The sequence below is a fragment of the Dermacentor variabilis genome, chromosome 2, assembly GCF_050947875.1.
Source record: "Dermacentor variabilis isolate Ectoservices chromosome 2, ASM5094787v1, whole genome shotgun sequence".
Taxonomy (NCBI): Eukaryota; Metazoa; Arthropoda; class Arachnida; order Ixodida; family Ixodidae; genus Dermacentor; species Dermacentor variabilis.
In genome coordinates, this window is record NC_134569.1 from 64533959 (window position 1) to 64557303 (window position 23345).

A 23345-nucleotide genomic window follows, 5' to 3' on the forward strand; every position below is an offset into this window, starting at 1 on the left:
AAGCGCACGGAAACATCACACACTGCACATGTGTACCTCCGAGGTTGTGTGGACAATTTCTGGGCTACATTTAAACGACAGCAGGAAGTTACTTCAATGAGAAACGAAGTGAGGGCGCATGTAGTGCAGGTAACGGCTGCGCATAAAGTCAGTTAGGGTTTTAAGGCCAGTGACCGAGGTTGAAATCGTTAAAATCACACCCCAGCAATAGCTTACGCAGGGTAAATTGCCCGGATCTTGAAGGCCATGCTTTTTGCTGACTACATGTGGCATAAGCGATTCAAAAGCAAGAATACTGCATGTAATTTATTTCTGGCCTAAACTATAGCACACAATATGAGCATGTCAATGTTTCTTCTTGTCTAGCAACATATGTATGTAGTTCGGCCCAAAACGGCACAAAACCTGCTGTAGTGGGTATTATTGTACGAATCACGGAGGCCACAACAGCCGCACTATTATACAGACGGCGCTGGCAGCGCCGGTATTTTCGTATTCAACGCGTCAGGTAGAATACGAAGGTACGGCGTGTTGTAATTGCTCCGTCTTCAACGGTTGTTGTGCGAGCTGCATCGATGTGTTTGTTTGATCGTGTGTTATTAGGTTTGCTGTAATGAAATGAGACGTAGTTCGCGAGCACGAAAGTGCCAGAAGATGGCTTGAGTCTCGCTGTAAGCACGCCGTATGCGTGGCGCGCCAGCTAAATGTGGACCAACGATTTTCATGCCGTGGAGTGCGTTCCCTTAGTCTCCGGTGGTTGTCGTGGAAAGCTTGGTGGACGGCGCAAAGAAGTAATGCGTATTATTAGCGTGCCTCAGCTCGTCCACTACCCAGCGGCTTGTTTGCTGCAAGTAACATCGCAGACGCATCACTGGAAACTTGGAGAGCGCCTTTCGACCTCGCCGTACTGTTGAAACGGTAAGCAATCGTGCTCGCCAACTACACGTGCGTTCATCCGTGTTGTGTGTGCTTCCCGTGTGTGTATAGAGTGCCTTGCGAACGTAGCAAGTGGAACACCCACGTCAACAGTGAACCCTGTGCTGATACTTGCTACGCGCTGGTTGTAAAAATTGTGTACGCAACTCTATTGCTACAGTGCGGAATTGATAATCCTGATAAGCGTTTGCTTCCGCTGAGAAAAGTTTCGGAAATCGTGTTCACCTTGTGCAGCTGTGCGTGAGCTCCCGCCTGTCTGCTAAAGTTGCATAGTAACGACCCGTCTACCTCTTCATCGATTCTTTCTTCAATGACGTTTCCTCACTTATAAATGCTTCGACGTTGTGCACAATCTCTGCTTACGAGGTTTTTGGCTAACGAACAGTTCTAGGGAAAAAATGTAAGCCAATCACAGCTTGCTACTAGTACAGCTTTATTTCCAAGACAAGATTTGTTGACATAACTGACTTAACTAAACATGACAGGGGAACGTTGCCTATACTAAGTAATGCAAAAAACATTAAGATTAGATTGTAATCTGCTGCTGCGGCGCGTCCAAAACTTTATTTGATGTAGAGGTCCCTATTGTCATGACATTCGATAATTTCAAGCATTTGCTCTCTTTCCACATTAGTGCAGACATTGTTTTCATGACCCTTTTAGGTGCTGATTGCATGTTTTCACGATATCACAGCTTTATTGTGCCACTGCTATAAGCTAACATAGACCTCATTTTGTAGTGGCGAGGCCGTGACCCACAACATAAACTACAAGATCGAGGAGCCCCCAGAAATGCAGACCCTGTGGATATATGGCTGCAGCAGCATGGCGTGTGATCTGGATGGTCATGTCAGGTGTGTATGAAATGTATGTGTTCCAAAAAGGGGGCTTGGTGTCATTCATGGTGAATTTTGTCAACACATTCCATACTGCAGCTTACTAAAGAGACTAAATATTTATCCAACCTTATTGAACTTGCTACCTATTTGTGTGCATAGCCATTATGCCCACATTATTGTGTTCTGTATAAAACTATACCTAACCTTTCCTGATGTTTAGTATTTCTTTTGCGTAAGTTGCTTACCTGCAAGTTAAATATAATTTTTGCTTTGTACGTAGTGTATTTATGACTTTTTATTGTGGTTTTATTCTTTGAAAACTATTTCCTATGCTGTACCCCTTATTTGCATAATTTTTTTTCTGTTTGTGCTACAATCTCGTGCAGTTTTCTGTGCATGTAGGAATTCGAAGTGTAGCGGACTAAATATGTCACAGGTCTAAGCACGTAGTGTGCACACCTTTGTTTATTATTGATATCTTTACAGTTACTTCTCTGTTCCCTTAGTAACAGCCACTGCGAAATACACATTTGGTGAGCTTTAATTTCTTGAAAATTAATATGATGGTCAGTATTTCCTATGCTGCATTTACTTCAGTAGTACATAGGCACAGACTGATATGGATACCTTGTGACCTACACAGGATGCCTTTTTTGTTTGTTGCATTAAAAATGGCGGCTCACCCACATGTCTTACTATATATGTGGTATGCCTCATCGATTTCACTTGTCAATTTTTACAGTGGATGAAAACAGATGAACGATTGTAATCCAAAATGAAGCCCCGTTGTGGAAATGTACGGCCAAGTTGGATGACCATACTGGTCTTTTGAATGAAATATGGTGGTCTCTTATACACATACGATACCGGCCAGTTTGCCCTATGTACACTTGACCACATGTGAAAGGGATACAGTACGCTGCCTGTGACACACACGCCAATTTTGGTGGTATCTTTCACCGAGCAAGCCTCCCTTGCCTCCTTGCCTTTCTCAATTCTCTTGCACACTGCTGTGCATATAGGCACCCCGACAAGAAAGGCTTGCTTAGATACCACTAAATTTGTCTTGTGTCTGTCAGAGGTAGTGTAGTCTATTCTTGTGATCATGTGTATATTTGGTCAAATGTACATGCAGCAGATTGGCCGGTGCCTCAACACGTGCCTAAGACAGCACCATAATTCACTCCCCGGATCAGTATGTTCGTCCCACTTGACCATGCACCGATGGGACTGGGGCTGCACGCCAGATTAGACTGTTCATCTGTTTTGTTCAGCTGCAACAACCAATTGACCAACCAATTCGCTGAGGAATGCCACATAAAAAGACTGGGTCACAATCTGTTTACTGAATTGTCTGCAACCTTTGTAGGAACAAATTTGTTTGTTGCAACTAGTTTTAGGCACGTTATTTCTTGTTAAATTTTCTGCTTGACCTACAGAGCAGTTATGCAATCAATTTTCAAAGAGACATGATTAGTATAATTTTTGTTTTCTGTTTTTCACATGCCATGTTGCAAGAAGGACCCTTTTTAATTAAAACTGAATTAACTTTTCAGTTGCAATTGGGAAGTCTTATCATTGCGTTTAGGATACATATCAGTGTACATACCTGTACTAGATTAGAAACTAATTGTTTCAATAACTCAAAAAGCACGAATATACTGTGTCCATTGTATCTGACAGTGACACTGCGACTGTGTTCCAAATACCACTAATTGGCAGTTATCCATCATAATTTGCGAAAACAACTTAAAACATTATTGTTCCCCATACAATGGATACTTACGTGCATCATCATGATTGCTCAAGCTCCATGTGAGAAATTTATTATTAGCATATTAAGCATAGTACATACCAATTATGGCTAGCAGTGGATGGAATATTAATTTTGTCTACCGCTCAGCAATAGAAGCCAGCAGGTCATTCCCTTCTTTTCAAAAAATTTGTTTCCTATGCACAGTGTGACGTCTGTATAGGACTCTTAGCTCATGGGTGTTCCTGCTTGCTTATCTTATAAATGGGGAATGTGTTGTCATTGCAAGATGAGATTAAGGTGTGACTAGGCTGTTGTCGTTTGGAGATGCTTTTTGTCATCAGCAATGATATTCTACTGCCAGGCACATTGGCCCAGTGCTGATGTCACAGTATCTTGGGAAAGTAAAGATATTGTCAAAAATGATTCTCAAAAGAACTGCCGCTGTTTGGCAGAGTGGTGGGGAGGTGGGGTGTTCTGCCACTTTTCTGTTAAAATTTTTTTCTGAAATACTGAAATGAAACTTAGCATAATGCTACAACTATATAGATATTTGTGGCATATTTGTGCCTGCTAATACATTATGGCTGAATGTTCATTACACCTTTTGAAAATTAATTTCAATTGTATTTTCCAGGCTCCAGCGTCGCCGTTACTAGACGGACCAAATGAGGCCAAAAACTAGCCTTTCCTCGCTCCTTTCCTGGGAAGTGAAATAGCAGGTGATCATGTAAGAATGAACTTGCAACATGTGAGCAGTAGCCAAAGCTCCATACAGGTCATGCTGGTGGTGGAATGATAAGACAAACCGCAATATTTATTTGTTTACTTATTCACTTAATATTTATTTATTCATATCGTGAATACTGTGCAGTTCTTCAGCAAGGAATCAGATAAAATAAAGAAATATCATTGCATCAAAGTAAACATGTTATTTCAAAAAGCATAATTCACGTAGCACAGTACCATGATAAAACATTCTCAGACAACTAGTCTGCTTTTGATACGAATTCATGAAAACTGCAAATTTTGAAGAAACAGAGCAGTAAGGTTAACAAATCTTACTCATAACTAAAAAATTAGATCACATTTCTGTTGGACATAATGCCATAATTTAATCTGGCAAATTAGAGATACCATATGCTGCTCTAATATACAATCACTAATTTATGAGTAGATGTGCGAAACTCTCAAACATTGCAACAATTTCATGTAAGCTGTAAATTCATATATAAAGTTTGTTGACTTTAGACATAGCAGATGGAGTCTGCAGAACTGTGATATCTCTTTCTGGCACAGAGACGGGGATTAGTAAGCTTCGTGGTGTTATTTTTCTTAAACCTGCCAAATAGTTGTTCCTGCAACAAGTTGAATTCTCAAATGCCACAAACTTCAAATTAGTGCTGTGGTTGTCTCGAAAGTATTTCTGTATTTTGGATGTATTTGAGTAGGAAAATTTACAGAATTAACGAACTTGTGCTAGTTCTTCTTTATTTTTTTACACTTGCAAACTAAGTCCTTTTCCTTCAAGTTTTGCTATTTTCAGCAAATTTTAATAAATAGTGATGGTTTTAATGTAAAACTATGATTTAAACATTTTTAAATGTATCAAACCTCATCAAATTTGATTCCATAGTTGCCGAGAAAAACTATTTTACTGTTTATGTGCATTGCATAGGAGCTCCTGAGCTAAATCTTTTTAGTCATTGCGTGTGTCGGTCTGGTTTGTATTTCTCACCCTAATTAGAATGTTGGCTCTGATCTCAAAATTGTTTCCCTTACAACGAAATACAAGCTTTTAAACTGTACGATATATGCTGTACTGCTCTATGAAAACCACTGTTTGCCACATTTTTGCAGTGCCTGCCAGTGCTAATTTTACACATAAACATAGACTAATATGCTGTGTGGTTTCGGTATATGGTGTACTTATCTGTGAAAGCCATTATTTGCCACATTTTCGCAGCGACTGCCAGTGTTATTTTTGCACTTAAACAAACTAAAATGCTGTGTCATTTCGTCAGGCTGACACAACATTGCAGTGCACATTCATATCAGTCTATTTTCAGGCTTTAGTATCCAACCGTTCAATGTGCACTGCTGGAACAGGCACTCCTTTTGCAGTTTTAATGGTATGGTTTCTTGTCCTAGTCAAGCCTGTTATTGCCAGGTGTCAACTGTAATCAAGTCTGCCACTGATTCTTTTACCTCATGTTTCGCGTGTTTGCACCACCAGCTTGACCTGAGAAGCATGTTGGCAGCTACAGTTTGTGTGTTGCAAGTTCTAGTCTGAAGCGTGTATGTCACATATATGAAGTATGTATCTAGTCTGAAGTGCAATAAACATTTCAAACTGAATACTTTGTGGTTGTAGCACCAATTATTTTGCCACTGCATTTACTGTAGTCCTTATTGCCTACAGTAAAACTTTGGTAAATTGCAAGTTCTTTACACATATCGGCCTAGCTTTTATAGGCATTTGCTTGTAGGTACTCGAAAGCAACTGCATAGAAATATTCTATAGAATTTTGTCTTTAGCGTCTCTAAAGCAACTCGATAGAAATATTCTATAGAAATTTGCCTATAGCATCTCTAAAGCAACTCGATAGAAATATTCTATAGAAATTTGCCTTTAGCATCTCTAAAAAAACTCGATAGAAATATTCTATAGAAATTTGTCTTTAGCATCTCTAAAGAAACTCGATAGAAATATTCTATAGAAATTTGTCTTTAGCATCTCTAAAGAAACTCGATAGAAATATTCTATAGAAATTTGTCTTTAGCATCTTTAAAGCAACTCGATAGAAATGTTCTATAGAAATGCGTCTTTAGAGTTCCTATAAGAATGCGGTGGCCAAATAACTTTTGAAACTCTATAGGAAAATTCTATAGGCAATCAAAATAAACACAATAGAGTTCTATAGAGAGCATTCAAAAGACTTTCTAAAAAAACACATTAAAAATTTTTGTAAGGGGTGCGATCCAAACAGTGTTTATAAACCGCTGTTGTGCGGCTACTCAGTGCACTTTCTCTCGCAGTCATGCTAGACTGATGAACTGCAACGTCCTTATGTAGATACTGTAAATAAACCCATATTCCTCGTTCTCGATGAGAAGCAGTCCTTCCCTTCAACAACGTCCTCAGCGTGGATAAGTTGGACGATGGCATGGGCCCGCTACCATCTAATTCATGCCGGACTGCAATCTTGACAACTGGTTACGAACGGTGGGATTGACCTCCCAATCCTTACAGCGTACAAGAACAGCTGGAGGCCCTCTGTGACCGGCTTCAACTAAACTAAGCGCAATGGCCAGACTGCTAGTCCATGTTGCGACAACGACGGCGCCGTGGAATCTCTAAAGCACATGTAGCCTGAATGACCACCTTACAAAAACGTGCGAAATCGACGTAAGTTGAACATGGAAAATCTCGACCAAGGCCCACTGACACGGATACTGGGTCTCTGGCTTCGCCCACCAAAACAGCCCAACGTCCTGGACTTTCTGTTTTTATACAGGCTGTCCCACATAACTTGGATCCAAAGTTGTAAAAAATGAAAGCTGCTCTGCACGCGAGTTGAACCGAACGCATATTGTTGGCACTGGCCTAGAGTTAGTCAGGCTATTTTTTTATTTTTTCCTTAACTAATGGATTAGTTATGTTTAATTAATCAGCTCCTTAGTGTTGGCTGCAGACCCCTAGTGTGATATTCAATGTTGTAGAGCACCTTGAGAAACCTTTCAATAAATTGTTTCCAACACCATATATCTCACGTGGTCCTTCTTTCCGCGTGCCAAAGGAAGGCCGCGAAATATTTAAAAAATACCGCGTGACGGGGCACTTGCGCACTGTTATGGTGCTGCTCTCAATCGTGCGATAGATGAACAAGGTCGGCTGCAGCGAGACTGGCCCGCGACAAGGCGTTATGCCTGGTGTAAGTATCTGGACATGCGGCTCTTATCGCATGACGGTTCATCCTTGTTCATCCATCGCACGCTTGAGAGCAGCGCAATAAGAGTGCGCAAGTGCCCCGTCACGTGGTATATTTTTTTTTTCATATTCTGCGGGCTTTCTTTGAAACGCGGAAGAAAGGACCAGGTGTGATATATCGTGTTGGAAACAATTTATAGAGAGGTTTCTCAAGATGCTCTACAACTTTGCGTATCCCACTTGGGGTCGTCAGCCAATACTTAAAAGGTTGATCAATTAAACATAACTAACCCGTTAGCTAAGCAGAAAATAAAAAAAACAGCCTGAGTAACTCTAGGCCAGTGCCAACGTTATGCATTCGGTTCAACCCGCATCCGGAGTGCCTTTCATTTTTAAAACTTTCGCTCGAGTTATATGGGACAACTTGTATATTGAATCAATTTGTTCTTTAAACTATGATACACGCATCTCGAGTCATCTAAACCGTGTGTGTGTGTGTGTTTGTTTGTTTCTTCTTTTTTTTTCTTTTTTCATCTGCTCACCTGCTTCTAAAGCCTTTCTTTTGTTTCGTCCAATTTCCTGGACATTAGGGCTAATTGTAGATTGCAGGGAGAGAGAGGCCTTCGTCCTGCAGTGGGCATAAAATAGGTTGATGATGATGATGATGATGATGATCATGTAGGCCGAAATAAGCTGGTTAATCACTCTGTGTTCCTATACAGAGCTTTCTCTTTCTTTCTTTTATCCACTAGCTCTTCTAGCGGTAAAGAACGCACAATACGCGCGCGGTGAACCCTCTTTTACTTGATCAGGATCTGGGTTGTAAAGAAAGCCGTTGTTCCCTGCGTGTGCTTTTTAACGCTAAGTGAAAACTCTTGCACATATGCTAAAAAAATCCGCTCCATGGAGAACGGAGCTGCTTCCGGGTTTTCTGCTTCATAGCAGAACGCCAGTGGCGCTAGACCATTGTTCCGGTTATAACGGCTGCAGGTACGCATGAACGCGTGTAGGATGTAGTAATGCAGCCAAAAAAAGAAAAAAAGATAGAGAGCAATCGCGAAGCTACGTCGAGGAGAAAGGAACTTCGTGCAACTGCACTTAAAAAATGTTAACTTCTTTATCACCATTCCGTAAGTGTACACTATGGAAGACGGGAATTTGTGAAACTGAGACAACTGTGTGATTAAATTTGCTCAGTAGTCTTTCATTATCGAGTTTGCTTCTTTTTTTTTTCTTAAGTCAGACTGCTACAGGCCTCTGAACAAGGTGGAGACAGGCTGTCTGGTATACTTCTAAACCTAGTGGCGGTAATCAATTTCACACCGAGACGAAAGCGTTCCTGCAACGGACAGCTCAATTAAGAATAAGACAGCTGTCATAACGTTCTTTTTTTTTTTGTAACGAGGGTTTTTAGCTTCAGTTTTATGTTGTTATTGCTGAAGGGATGACAGAATGCCTTTTGCCCTTCTGTTCAGCTACAACCCATGCAGTGCAATGAGGGTTCGCTATTTCTCGCAGGTTTCCTAAATTTCAATTACGACACCTTTCTCAGCCGTTCCTCCACGCATTATCGTTATCATTCCATAAGTTCTCAGTGCGCTTGCAGTGACGCAATCAAGCAACGATGACTCGTCGGAGCACTGAGTCGCTGTTGCAGCTGCTGTTCACAATGTGTGGGACAACGTTCTTGATTTCGGTGTATGGGTAACAAAGAACGTGCGGACTGTTTCACGCCACTCAACCAAATGTGGAAGTATTTTATACGGTTCACTTTGCACAGTGGTTTATCAGTTTAAACAGAGCACAACGTCGACGGGTAATTCCTATCGCTTTCCAGGCATCGCTAATGTCTGCAGGAGAAAAAAAAAACATCAGCTTTTGCATAGGTACCCATGCTTAGGTATACGGGGTATAAAAAGCTTACGGCATATTAAAAGAGCAACATCGTGATATACCGTACTATTGTGCGTCCCAAATTATGGTGGAACTGCAGAAAACGACGATGTTACGTCACAGCGCGTGGGCCACATAACATAAGAACGTATAAACTTAATTAGTTTCTTTGTGAAAAGCAACAACATAATCTGCGTCCGCATCACAGAATATATATATATATATATATATATATATATATATATATATATATATATAGAGAGAGAGAGAGAGAGAGCAATGCATTGAAAGTAAGGTTGCGGCAGTGTCGGAGCCGATGCCCTCGCTGGCGGAGTTGTTCAGCGCTGCTCTGATGAAGCCCGCTAGGTAGCGTTGGGCCCCGATGCCGGTGGCTTGGGTCAACCACTGGCAAACAGGGTTGGTGAGATGGTGGTAGGCTTGGGAATGGTTGGAAGTAAATGATAGGGCAGTTCAATGTAGGTGCGGGGTGTTGGGAGTAATCTCCGCATTAAGGGCAGGGAAGGGGAGTATTGCTTGAGTAGGTCGCAGAGCGTGGGCTTGGCGTATTAAAGTACCCCGTTCGCGGGTGAGGCCTGGGAAGAGCCTCGGTAATTTCCAGCGCTGTTTTCGGTACGATTATAAGCCGGGGAAACTTCGTACATTAGTAGCGCTGATTACCAGCAGTGTGATGATTAATTTTGTTAATGTAGATATTTATGCAATACCCACATGAACTATTCAATTGAATTGTGTGTGTCGTTCTTGGTTCGTTATTCGTGGAATATTTTCGTCTTTGTTTTATTTTATTCACACGTTAGAGAGGATAAGCAGCGATTGTCCTCCAAACTTAGCAATTGTCTCCTTACACACTTTTAATAAAAAAGAAATGGTAATGTTACATTCCTTAAACTGGCCGCATAAGCTCTCCCCAACTGAAGTATTTATATTGTTGGTACCATAAGTGTTGACAGTGCCACTTGTTAGCAACCTTTTCATAGCAATCTACTTTTTGCAGAAATGAAATTAAGCCTGTGGTGAGTTTAGATGAAAGGACGAGCAGTAATTGAGCACATTCGCTTTAGCGGGAAAGTCGGTTCAGTGTCACAGTACCTATATAACATAATATCGCTAACAACATCCAAACGAGTAAACGAACATTAGATTAAAGTATGCGAGTGCTACGATGGTTCGTCTCAATCATCACAAATACCTTTTTTTTTTTATTGAGCCACGTCAGAGGACAGTGGTCGGTCTCGAAGATGAACTTCGCTCCGTACATGTAACACGACAACTTCTGGGCGGCCCAAACTAAACAAGCGCATTCCTTCTCTGAAAAATCACAAATACTTATTTACGCGGCAACAGAATAGCAAAACACATTTTATGTGCAAGTTCCGCATTGCTTAGAGACATATTATCTTACACTGTTTATCAACACATGTCTATAGACCTTGTGCTGACAGCGCATTCTGATTTCTAGGGACCACAAGAGACCAAATAAGATAGTCTTGTTAACTACTTTTGTCGGTAGGCAAAAGACTATAGATTATAAAGACTATAGCTTGTTCATAGGCTGTCTACAAACAATATATAGAATGTTGTTTTATACTGTCAGGATTGGGGGCTCAATCCCATCACTCGTGGTCCGTTGTCAAGATTGAAGTCCGGCATGAATTCGAAGGTAGCTGGCCCATGCCGTCGTCCAACTTATCCACGCTGAGGACGTTGATGAAGGGAATGAATATGGGTTTATTTACAGTATTTACATGCAGTTCATCAGTCTAGCATGACTGCGAGAGAAGGTACGTCAGTCTAACACGACTGCTTGAGAGAGTGTCTCAGTCTAACATGACTGCTTAAGAAAGTGTGTCGAGCATCCGCACAACAGCAATTTTGAAACACTCGGTCCTCTCGCGATACAAGGTGAGAGAGAGAAGTGGTTCTTGAAGGGAGAAGGAAAGGTTGACGCTGTTTTCTGCAGCCCTTGCGGGAGCACGGCTCAGCGTCAACAGGGGTGGGGGGGGGGGGGGAGAGTGGGAGCAAAGGAGATAGGAGAGTAGAGAGTTAAAGTGACGCCATGGGCAGCGGCTGAGCAGTCCGGCAGGGAGGGCCCATTGGGTCCGGTAGGAGTGGTGATCTGGTGACAAGGCCAGGGGGGCGGTGATCCAGCAGGAGCCAGATGATTGGGGCAGGTCGAGTAGCCTGTAGTGGGTTTGGATAGCCGTGAGGCTATCCGTCTTTGCAGAAAATCCTAGAGTCTCGCCGAGAGCGCCGACGAGTCGAGGTACTCGACGACACTTAGGAGGGCTGGCAGCTCGCTACGACCAGGGAAGAGGATGTCTTCCTGCCGTGCAGAAGGAAGCCCATACGAGGTGACGCGAACGTTCGTTTAGTCCCCGTAAACTAGCCGCCTCTCCACGGGACGGTTTACACACACACGTGTTCACGGTCCGAAACCGACACCACACGAATTTCGTAGAACTCGGAGCCCCCCGGGTAGCGCGCGCGGGTAGCAAGCAGACCAGGTCCGCGTTGTCGTGTTGCGCACAAAGTCTGTTTCGTCGAACTCATTCAGTCACAATGGCGACGAGGCTAGAGCGTAACGGTGGCGGTTTCAGCACAAAGCCTGCTTCGTCAAACGCATCCTACCTGAAGCGACGGAGAGTGGAGGACGTGCGTATTGTTCCTGACACAAAGTCGACTTAGTCACGCCGTGGCTAGAGGTTGGCGGCGGCATTCCAAGATGAGGTTGCCACCGCTGGCGCAAGTGGCTGGCAAACTTGCACTGCAGCTGGCCGTTCTTAACAATACCCGCCGTGGTGGCTAAGTGACTGTGGCATTTAGCTGCCGAGCCCAAGGTTATGGGTTCGATTCCAGGCTGCGACCTTTTGACGAGGTCGAAAGGCAATAATGCTCGTGCACTTACATGTAAGTGTAAGAACAGGAACCGAACGTATACTGTAACGGTTACACGTACTAGAGTTTTCCAATATGGATGGCGTCTCGCCTGAACCACTGTGGAGTTCGGAGACGTTAAGCCTCACAATTTAATTTGTTTTTAACCGGAAGCACGTCTATATAAGTATGTTACAGGAGACGAAAAGAAATAAAAACGTTTTATTTGTGCTTTCCTTCTCTAAGCTCTTTTCTTCCCTGTAGCGCTGTTTTCCCCATGTTTACAATAACGATTTTAGTGGCTTTCGCTCACTGAAATTGGCTAGACCGACCATTTCACCCGCGCTTCTCACCGGCGAAAACCGCGAAAACAACGTACCCATCCGGTGTGTGTTCATGTCTTAACTAGACGCTACGACAGAGCTTGAACGTGGACGCATCACGGGAGGACAGCTGTCACAACGGTTAAGATTCCGACGACAGCATCGCAGCCGTCCGGGAACTCGAGATGGTGGAAAGTTCAGATAAGAACGAAAGGTAAATAAAATACAGAATGAGGAAGTTTGTCACCGTTGTTTTTTTTTAAAGGAATCCTGACCAGGAGACAAAACACTGACAAGATGTTAAAGAGAAGGAGAAGGAGGCGAAGAAAAACGAACCGTTCTATCTGCAGGGCGGGTTGATCGACGCACAGAAACGAGAAAACGAGATTATCTCTGGAAGAACGTCATTTCTGGAAGCATCAGACTTGAAGCCTTGTTCTTTTTTTTTTTCTAACTGAAGGTGGTGAAAACACAAAGCAAACAATACATCATTTTTTTTTCTCGACCGTCCAGTCCTGGAATCAGTTTAGGAAGTCTCATATCGGCCACTGCGATTCGAGCGAGATAGAGAGGAAAGAAGCACCTAACGTCATTGCAGTTCTAGCAACAGACACGCTGACTGACAAAAAAAAAAAAAGTGGAAGGGGTGGGTGGGTGGGCAGCAGGCACGTAATGCTACGTCAAAACGAGAGAGAGCGGTAAAAAAAGAAAAGAAAGAAACAACGTGTAAAAGCAAGTGCCCAAATTTACGATAAACGCAGATAACAAAGAAAGAAGAGGATACAGGAGGCTACAGAGGGATCTCCTGATCGACGCAGGAGGCAGTTGGAGTTCGGTCGCGTGTCAAACCTCCTTCCGACATAGCCGCCGGCCTTTACGCGTCGTTCTGTCGTCTCGTCCGTCATTCTGGCGCCTTGATAGCTCGCCCATCTAGATGCGCTGCTTGTGCTCGAGCAGGAAACGCGTCCGCCTTCGTCAGTTTCCTCTCTCGCCGTCCAAGTTCTGGCGCACTCTGCTCTGAATTTCTTGTCGTTGTCATTTTGTTCGTTATTATTTTTTTTCTGCAGATATTTTTTTACGGCTGTCCGGACAAAAAAAAAAAAGGTAAAGAATAAAACATACGGAGACTCTCTACGCTTAATTGTTTTATTTTACTTTCTTTTTTTTTTACTACTTCGGAGACACCCGATATGAAAAGGAAACGTATGTCGTGAGCGCAACGCGTTGTCACCCAGTCGGACACGTATTGTGGCGCCTCGAGTACGTTCGGAAAAGGATGCTCGAGGCGTTGCGAGCTTAAGCTGCGAAATCGGAATGGTCTCTCTCTCATTGCGAAAACGCTGTTTCCAGAACGTGGATCAAAAGAAAGAAAGGGAAGAATCGAGCGCCCCGTTTGTCCGGGGCCTGAAGTTGATTCCTCAGCAGCCAGTTGCGCCGAAAGGCCCAACCAAAGGAAGAGCAATACGCTTACCGACCAAAGCGTGTCACGTGCAGTTTACAGAGAGATTAGCCTTTTAAGGTCCGGCATTGAGGAACATTCGAGAATCACTGCGAAAGCGGCCCCATTTCGAATGCTTGCAGGACACTTCGCATGTCCTTCTCGGGTGTTCACGTCGGTGTCGGATAGTCTTATCACGTCTTTCTGTTCTAACTCTTAACTTTCTGTCACACTGCTCTGATAAAGCGTGGTTAACAGTAGGAAGTGTCTGTTCTTTTGGAGGCAGTTTAGACTGCCAGTTACATTTTGAGAACAACGCTTAGCAACTGTTTTTGCTGTTTCTCGTGGAGAGCCCTTCGATGCATACTTGCTGCGACTGCTGATGTGGATTCCTTCAATCATGGAACATACCCACGAAGAAGGTTGACCACACACCGAGAAATGAAGTGATAAGCAACAAATATCAAAATGTGAAATAAGGACTAGTTTATGAGAAATTATACCATAAATAATAAGATAAGTAAGAAATAAAAAAAAATGTCAAAAGAAAATGGACCAACAATAGCACCTTTTCAAACGCAACGTTCTGAGAGAGAGAGAGAGAGAGAGAGAATACTAATAAAGAAAAACGCAGGGAGGTTAACAAGATGGATATATCCAGTTTGCTAAAAGTAAAGCATAAAAGAAAGCACACCGTAAGAGAGAGTGCTACACAGATGCTAAATGTAAAGTAACCTCCCGGATGCTTCAGTGATCTTATTAAGTGCCGTTGCTGCAATTCCTACGGACAAGAAACCTGTACAAGCGACTTTAGCACTGAAAAGTGCTAACTGTTATCCTGTGCTGTGAACGAATGTGATCGTGTGGATATGCTTATTTTCTCTAAATATATATTTCCTTCTTACCTTTCTACCTCGCCTTTCTCCCGCCCCTTGAATAATGTTAGACAAATTGGATTTTCGGCCCCGGTTAACCTCCCTGCCTCTCGCGTTGAAAAATCAAATTCTGGAGTTTTACGTGCCAAAACCGAGAACTGATTATGAGGCATGCTGTAGTGGGAGACTCCAGAACAATTTTGACCACCTGCGGTTCTTTAACGTGCATCTAAGTCCAAGTACATGAGCATGTTTGCATTTCACCTCTACGAAATGAGGCGGCCAGGTCAAGAATCAAGCCAATGGACTTTAGCCCTGCCTTTGCCATTTCTTTTGTGTCTATATGAATTAAAGCGCAAATTACACTACTGCCGCGGTCAAACTAAAAACGATAGTGAATGAGCTGTTATGCCGGCTATTGTTCCGATCGCCCCTTCTTTGTTGATAGTTTAGAATAACTTCTTGCAGGGCGAGTTGGTACATGGCTGTGTTAGGAAGAATTGCGTGTGTGAAAGGACTAACACAAGGAAAAAAAAGAAAACGACGTAGACGACGCTCTTCCCGTCTACCTCGCTTTTTCCTGTGTTCGTTCTTTTGAACTCTTCTTAACATAGTGTTCATCGATGGAACGTGAAAAAAAAAAGAAGGAAAAGAGGCAGGAGTTCTTTGAACTGGCTCGGCGATGCGCACGTTCGAACGACGAGGCCGCCAACTCTCGCGCGGCAGTCTCCGACGTGGCGGTGGGACGAGAGACGGGACTAGTGGTGGCAGCGGGCCGGACAACGGCGCCGTTGTTCGACGCGCGAGAGAGCTATGGGCCGACCTCGGCGCGGGTCGCGCAGCGGCGTTCTATCGATTCGCCTGCTCCCCGGCGTCCTGCTGCTCCTCGTCCTTCTGCCGGTGTCGCCACAGTCGCCGAAGTGGACGAGAATGAGGAAAAAAAAAATAGGGGAGGGGGGGGGGGTGCCTGCGAACGACTACTCTTTCTTTCTTCTTATTACTTTTTTTAATAAGTCCTCATCTTCCGGCATCTGATAACGCGACAGAGTATAGGAGCACGAAGGACGTCGTTTACCCTGTCTCTACGTATACTTTCGCTTCGATTCTGCTGCGACACTAATCCAGCGCGACGCTAACTAATGATAAAGCCCGATATATTCAAGCCCTCTTTGCGGGGAAAGGTGGCGCGTCTTACTCGGCTTTTCACAAATTTTTCATCATGTGTAACTGAACCTCTGAGTCACCTTTATGCCGCCTTAAAGACGACACGTTCACTCGTCGAAACGTTGGCTCCGGCTTTCACCTTGTTCTCGTTTTGCTCATCGCCTTGAATTTCCACCTCTCGCTTTCCCCTTGTTTTCCTCGAACCTTTTAGGACACTTCAGCATTCCGCGTATGACGCCGTTCGTATAGTGTGAATGAATGCCCTGCATGGAAGAGATGTAGCGCCCTTTGAATTCAACGGAAGTTCTTCATTTCCAGATCCTTATTGCCCAGGCGGGTGAATGATACCATGAAGTAGTTGTTCTCACCGGAGACGCCAACTGAAAGCTGAGTTTTAGACAATAACTAAAAAAAAAAAATCATCTTCTGTTTTTTCGCTTCTTAAGAACTCCGTTCTCGAATTCATATCTGTTCGCGATACTGAAACGGTTCACTAGCCTTATCCAGTTAGCTTACTTCACTTATGGTTTGCTATAATTTCTGCACTCTAATAGATTAGGTTTGTTGTTATTTTAGCTGCGTTTTAATCTATGGCTTCCTCACCGTATTTTGTGGAACCAGCCTTCATTCATTGCTTTGTCATTTGCATGTGTTCTTAACGCACTAAAGACCCCGCTTTAACAGTGCTTGTTATCTTGTAATCAGATGCTAAACAATGCTAGGACATAATAGTACAGGAAACAGCATTGTCCCTGTCCTGTTCTTAACTTCATATGCTGTCGCGTTCTGTAACGACATAAGGAGTGTGAACCAACCAGCCGAGTAATGAGAGGTGATGAGATATATAGAGAGAGAGAGAGTCAGAGAGAGAAAGAGAGAGAGAAAGAAAGAAAGAGACAGACAGAGAGAGAGAGAGAGAGTCTCAAAACAAAATTTTACGTAAAATATTAACTTTGGCCTTGCGGCATAGAAACTGGCGTCTAGTATTCCTTTACCGCGGCCCATACTAAGTGAAAAAACGGTTAAAAGATTTAATTTTAAAAGCAGTGCATCACTGCAGTTCGCCGCGTCGCACGATTAGAAATAAAAGGCAAGCCCCAGGAGACACGACGAGTTCATCTCGAGTTCCAATCGGTTCTAAACTCGCTGACGTCTCGTTTGGAGTGGAATGCTGCGATCGAAGCGTGGCGTGCCGCGGAGGTAATAAACGTGCCTTGCTCGCGGCACATTTTTCGGCGTGAAAGCAGAGAATGAAACGTAAGAGTCACTTTGAAGCGCGCCAGTAAACCAGATATGAAGTTAGGTCGCCGCATGGAAGGCATCACTTGTGTATTCTTGTCCCATGCATTGCATTATGACTATCACAGACTTGAGACATCATTAACTAGCGCGGAAAAGACAACTGATGACAGCAAGATGCACACAGGGCGGAACGCTAGTTCTGAGCAGACAACGGACGACAGCAAGAAGCACACAGGACACTAGCGTTCTGTCCAGTGTGCTTCTTGCTGCCGTCCGTCAATATTCTCCCGCTAGTTAATGATGTCTCAAGTCTGTAATAGGCACCAACTTGCCCAACTGTCTTCCATCAGTTATGATGATCGCACGCGCGATCATACAACGTTAAGGTTTCCTGCCTAATCTTGCTTCGAAAAATAAAGACTAGAAATATCAACATATAAGTAAATAATTTTAAAACTCTGAAGCGCATGAAATAACAAATGACCCTTGTAATATCTTAAAGTATTTATTTAAAAGCAGACATAAAAAGGTTCTGCTAACCAGACGAAAAAAAAAAATGACGGAGTGCTGCAACTTGCAGTGATACACTAAGTACATTTTGCAATGAATGCGCATTCGAGATGTCAGCACTATGCGAAACCATTTGCTCGGAATTCTGGGTCTGCTCTTCTTTACGCTCCTACAGTGAAGTAAGAAGAAAGGCTGCAGTGCAGCATCCAAGCGCGGAACGGCATATTGGAGCGAAAACACCGTTAGACGGAAAGATAAGGGATGAAACGAAGTTTGTTAATATCATCTTTCACGAACTTGCTTCAAAGAAAAGAATAAAACAAGAACTAGAGTAGCAAAGGTTCTTGCGCTTTGAACTTTTGCAGTGTGATGAAGGAGTGCAAACTTTAAAAAACCGTGCGTCATGACGCGTGAAACCGACGTGCAAGAATTGCCCACGCGGCAGAAGTCCGTCTCTGGGAGTCTTCAAGTGAGTTCTCACGCCGCCTTCGTGGTTGTCTGATGGCAAGCACAACACACTGTTTGCGTATTCTTGCGCTGTCTCAAAGGAACGGGGAAAGTAAAGATGCAATATTATGCCGTGTTCTGGCGGCCGCGTCACTTCAAAAGACTCGAATAAGCGAGGGGATGAGAGCTGCGGAGTGGCAGCATTGCCCTGGAGAAGCTGTTTGTGAAAAATTGGTCGCTCTTTGAAGACAAACGTCGCCGGAATACGCTTTCATCGCGTATTCGCTTGAGTTCGTTAGCTTTTCTTTTTTATGTTGCGCACTATACGCTAGCTGAAGTGCGCGCTGACAGAAACAAGAATTCCCTCCGTGGAAATACTATTTTCATTACTGTATTGTCACGTCCTCACTTCAATTTCACGTCTTCGCCGTATTAGCCGAGCTTTTGGCCCAAAGTAGAAGTGTGAGAGCAAGAGAAAGTATGAGAAAGTCGAAAAAGGGCGGCATATTTCTTTAGAAGTCGTTCCAAACACAAGAGTAAGCGAAATACAGTCATCAGAGAGCCACCAGGGAAAGTGCGGGTCTGGCAACGAAGTGCTGCGTGATGGTGTAAGCTCTTTTCACAATTGCAGGTGATGGACGATTGACTGCAGCGTGTACAATGCGTATTCCTGCCGATGCACGCAGGCGAGGATGTCCACAGAGAATGGCGCGGTGGTTCTGTTTGCGTCATCCTTAGGGAAATTGCAAGCTGATTTCCGAGAACAGTGTGACAAAAACCCGGCATTCTGGGAGCCTTTGTAGTGGAACTAAACACGCGGTTCTTTGATTAACGTGCGTAGCTGAGATTGGTAAGAGCCATGATGAGTGATGTCCGCTAGCATTTAGCTATGATGCGGCAAACGTGGAGACTCTGCTGTTAGGTCGGCATGCGGTTAAACGGTCTACGACTGGAGAGGTTGGAATTAGTACACGTCGGGCTACTCTACGTCTCTACAGGTGAAATATGATTTCGCCTAAAGCTGTTCCTAATCACTATGGATCATTAAAAAACTTATTACAGGCGGTCGTTGTTCTTCGCTTCCAAGTGTCCGTTACACCGGCGGTAAAGAGCTAGCTTAGGTCTGAAAGTCCAAAATACACTAAGCAGTCCAGCGGCCTATCACCGTAAGCACCGCGTAACTTGGCTTCAGAGCAGCTTTCGCGCTGCTTCCATGGTTGTTTGATGACATGCGTCAGGGGTCCTCCTCCCTTCTTGTCGTGGACGCCACCGCGAGTTATGCAGCGTGTACGCCGCAATTTTCTTTGTTTCCTCGGTTCGGCGTTGATGTATGTTGCAGAGAAGTCAAAACAAAGTTAGACATCACTGCGTCGTTTACTTCCCCTTCCGCCATGTCCCAGTGTAAGGTAGCAAACAGGCTTTTTGTTCCGCCTAGCGTTCGTGTCTTTCTTCTTTCTTTTGTCTCCCTCTCTCTCTCGCTCTCTCTGTCTCTCAGAGCAGTAGTAGCTGCGCTGCCGCAGTAATTGTACATCAAGGGAAAGGAAAATAGTAGTGCGTACCCATTCTGCACCGAGGCACAAAGGGAAATTTTAGAGACGAAGAAAAGAAGGGTGACTGCTCTGCTTCTAACCAAATAACTGCGGGCGATTACGTTCTAATTATTTTAGCGTCAACGAGGATGACGTAGGCCTAAAACGTCAGCGGCCCCATTAACTGCGAGGACGACAACGACGACCCATAAACCAATCCACAGAGCAGTCGACATTGCGTCGCCGAGGCGCCAACGGAGCACGCCGGAAGGCAAATATGCCCGGCACGCTATCGAAGTTCACTCTCCCGCTCGTTTTGCGCGACGCTTGGCCGAGAGGGCGCGCGTATAGCGGCGGCAGGATGCAAAGCATTATACGTTGCCGCGTGCGAGCGCGTGGCCAGTTCAGTCGCTGGCGTGAGCTTCCATTACGCTCTCTAATTAGGCACTCAGCTAATTGACCGTTAAATGCGGACTCCATCAACTGAGGCGCCCTCAGCAGCGTTCCTTTTGTGAGTTCTTACGGCCACAGTGCTGCTATATATAAGCTCCCCTGCTCGATTCCAGACCTCGGCTCCACTGATATTGCACCCACCCAGTATTGTTCACTCGGTCTTTATACGCTTACTTATTTGCCTGTTACACACTGAACAGCAGCTACACAAAGATTGGGGAATCAAGAATCGCAATTAAATATAATTGAGGATACATGAGGGAGTGTAAAATTTGAATAGCTCTCGAGTACAAAGTAACCATATTAGTTTTGGTTTTTGCTTTGCACACTGAGCGCGGTTTTTGCAGACCGCCGGCCTTAGTCACCGTTTGTTTGTTTGTTTGTTTGTTTGTTTGTTTGTTTGTTTGTTTGTAGTTGCAGTTGTTCGTGGTGGTGGTGAAGGTTGTGGTGGTGGTGGAGTTGAGTCGTAGCTATAGGCGGGTTTAGCTGGGTGACTGAGACCGCAAATTGCTCCGTCAGAGTGACTCTTACATGTCACCGCGGTGCGTTACCACATGTAAGTCAAACCGGTCTCCTTAAAGAGTGCAAGAGGACGTAGTTAATTTTTTTATTCGCCCGAATTGTCGCGTAGCATAATATGGGAATGAAATCATATGTAAGCATGGAGTTCTGTTTCCTGCGGATGCTACAACAGCGACTAGCGAAAAACATAGTCCAGGAGCCATCACTCACAGTCGTTAGGTTGGCGAGTTGTTAATTTTACACCCTTAAGTGCATTTTCGGCCGCATTCTTTGGCCAAGGGCACCTCCTGGTACATGGAGAGAATCCGCTGCAAACGGATTGTTTTGGAGACTGGTCATTGTCTTCATATGATTGATCCTAGTGCAAATGATGGCTGTTGTAAAGGACGCTTCGTGCTTCCTCCACCAAAGAAAGATCCTTCCTCCGCCCAAGATAGTGTGGAAGGGAGCTGTCCTGTCGTGCGTCGTCTTGAGTGCGCGCAGCTCTCTCCATCTCTCTCTCTCTCTCTCCCCCTCGCTTTGCTTCCTTGCCAACGGTATAGGACAGCAAACTAGACGATCTCCTTGTTGCCCTTCCTGCCGTTTCTCCCTTTCCTCTCTCTCTTTCTCTCTTCACTTTGCTGTTGTCTTTGGAGAAAAGTAATACTCAGATACGCAACCTCATGCAAAATACGTCATTCGAAGATATAGTTAAAATATATAGCTGTGTCTGGCTGGTATTGTCGACAGATGTGTAGAATTCATAGGGAGCCTTTTATTGAGCATTGATGATTGAAATGCTGGAGATGAAACCTTTCCACGCTATGTGGGTAGCTGAATACAGTTAGCACTCACTATCTGGAAGGGAAATTCATGTCGTATCTACATTAAGGGAATCTGTTGGCAGATAGTGCAGTTTACTTGCATGTTCCCTTTGTGACCTACTACTAGCTTAAATGGTGTTATGTGCTTTCGTTTGGAAAGCAAGATTACGTAAAGTGCAACATTCCGATGCAAGGAGTGACACACAAGATTAAAGGCATGCTACCGCCAGTTATTCGACGCCTGCGTCACGGTTCCCTCCGTTCAGTATTCGCTTAGGCTACTGTGAGGTCAGAAAGAGGCTAGACATTCCACCATCGTCGCAGCTTTGCTGTCAACGTCGGAGGTGCGACAGTAGAAGAGTCGCTCAAGAACCACGGTTGTATTTAAGGAACTTCCCTTACGAAAGTGCCGTCGTTGATTGGTCATCGCCACGTCATCCGCTGGCAGGAGTGACGTACAAAAAGTGAGAAGAGCATAAAGGAGAGATGCCTCGACCTGCACCACTAATGTATCGAGGTAGGAGTGACGGACACCCGAACGCGGGCTTATAAAGGAGCTATCTTACGTAAAAGAAACTTTGCGAATATGGACCTAAGAGTCAACTTCTGTTTTAACCGCTACTTTTGCGACATAGCGATTAGTCAGCATGCACTCTTATAAAGAGTCTTACCTCAAGGATTCGTCCGTGAACACACACGCGTGGAGTAAGCAATTTGATTTCGTGTGAAATGTTTCACGACGTACCTTCGCCACCATCACATTTTCCTCATCAGAAAACAGTATTCATGTAAACATGGAAACAAAAAATTACTTTATGGCTGATAAGTAGATAAGCTACGGATATCGACCGCATGACGGTGATTTAGTCTACTGCGTGATGATAGAGCACTGCTCCCCAAGATTTCGGGTAAAAAACTAAATCAATATTTCTTTTTGATAGTGGTTCGCGAAGAATCCAGCCCATTCCCTGCTTCAAGTGCAGCGTGAACAAATGTACGCGCTATCTCCACTTTCTAAACGAGCGTCAAGTTTGCAGAAAAGGGAGTAAGAAAATGGTCAGAACCAAAACAGTAATGACGATGAAGTTGCCGCTTCTTTTGACAAACGTATAGCTGAAAGATAGGCGTGTAAATTGTAGGTATTACGCGAAGCACTGAATCGTAAATTGTCTAGAACAATACCGCTGCTCGTGCTGAAAGCGCAAAGGTAAGCGAACACAAGCCCTGCCGATCGACTTTCCGTTCAAGTACCGCCTGCTATCGACGTTTCTGTGACAGCCAGACGGTTTAACGATGCGCAAAGCTGACGAAGATGGAACTGATTTGGAAAATGTAGCCGAGAAAAAGAAAGCTGTCGAACACCGGCGCTCGCAGTGAGCTACACCGAAACAATCATCCTGATATCTCTAAACCTGCACTTCCAGAAAGACAGACGACCACGGAACATTTGTCCGGATGCGCGTTCTTTCTCTAATGCTTTCTTTAGCGCATACCATAATTTTGGCCTCGTTTTCTCGTCCAGAAGTTTGCCGTCAGTAGCTTGGTCCACGAGTGCACTGAATGGGAGAGGCGAAAAAAAAAATACTGCAATAGCACAAATTTCTGAATGTGAACGTACGTGATTGTTGGGGCACATTTATGCGCTCACAACTAAATAAAATGGTGCATTGTAAGTTGCAGCGACGAGATATTTTGCCCCGTGCTCTACATAATGCCGTAAAACGATAGTCAGCCAACAACCGTTTGCGCCTGTAACGCAGCTGAGCGTGCGTTGAGCAACGCCCGAATATGA

The 23345-nt window shown here is 44.2% G+C and overlaps 1 protein-coding gene and 1 long non-coding RNA gene across 2 annotated transcripts in view; both read left to right on the plus strand.

The window, feature by feature from the left end:
• LOC142572017 (cyclic nucleotide-gated channel alpha-3) overlaps nucleotides 1-23345 on the plus strand; it is a 373120-nt gene that overhangs the window by 147671 nt on the left and 202104 nt on the right. The window lies entirely within an intron of this gene.
• On the plus strand, nucleotides 532-5888 carry LOC142572016 (uncharacterized). The gene is made up of 3 exons (XR_012825992.1): nucleotides 532-918; nucleotides 1677-1790; nucleotides 4166-5888. It is a non-coding gene; the product is annotated as an uncharacterized LOC142572016 (long non-coding RNA).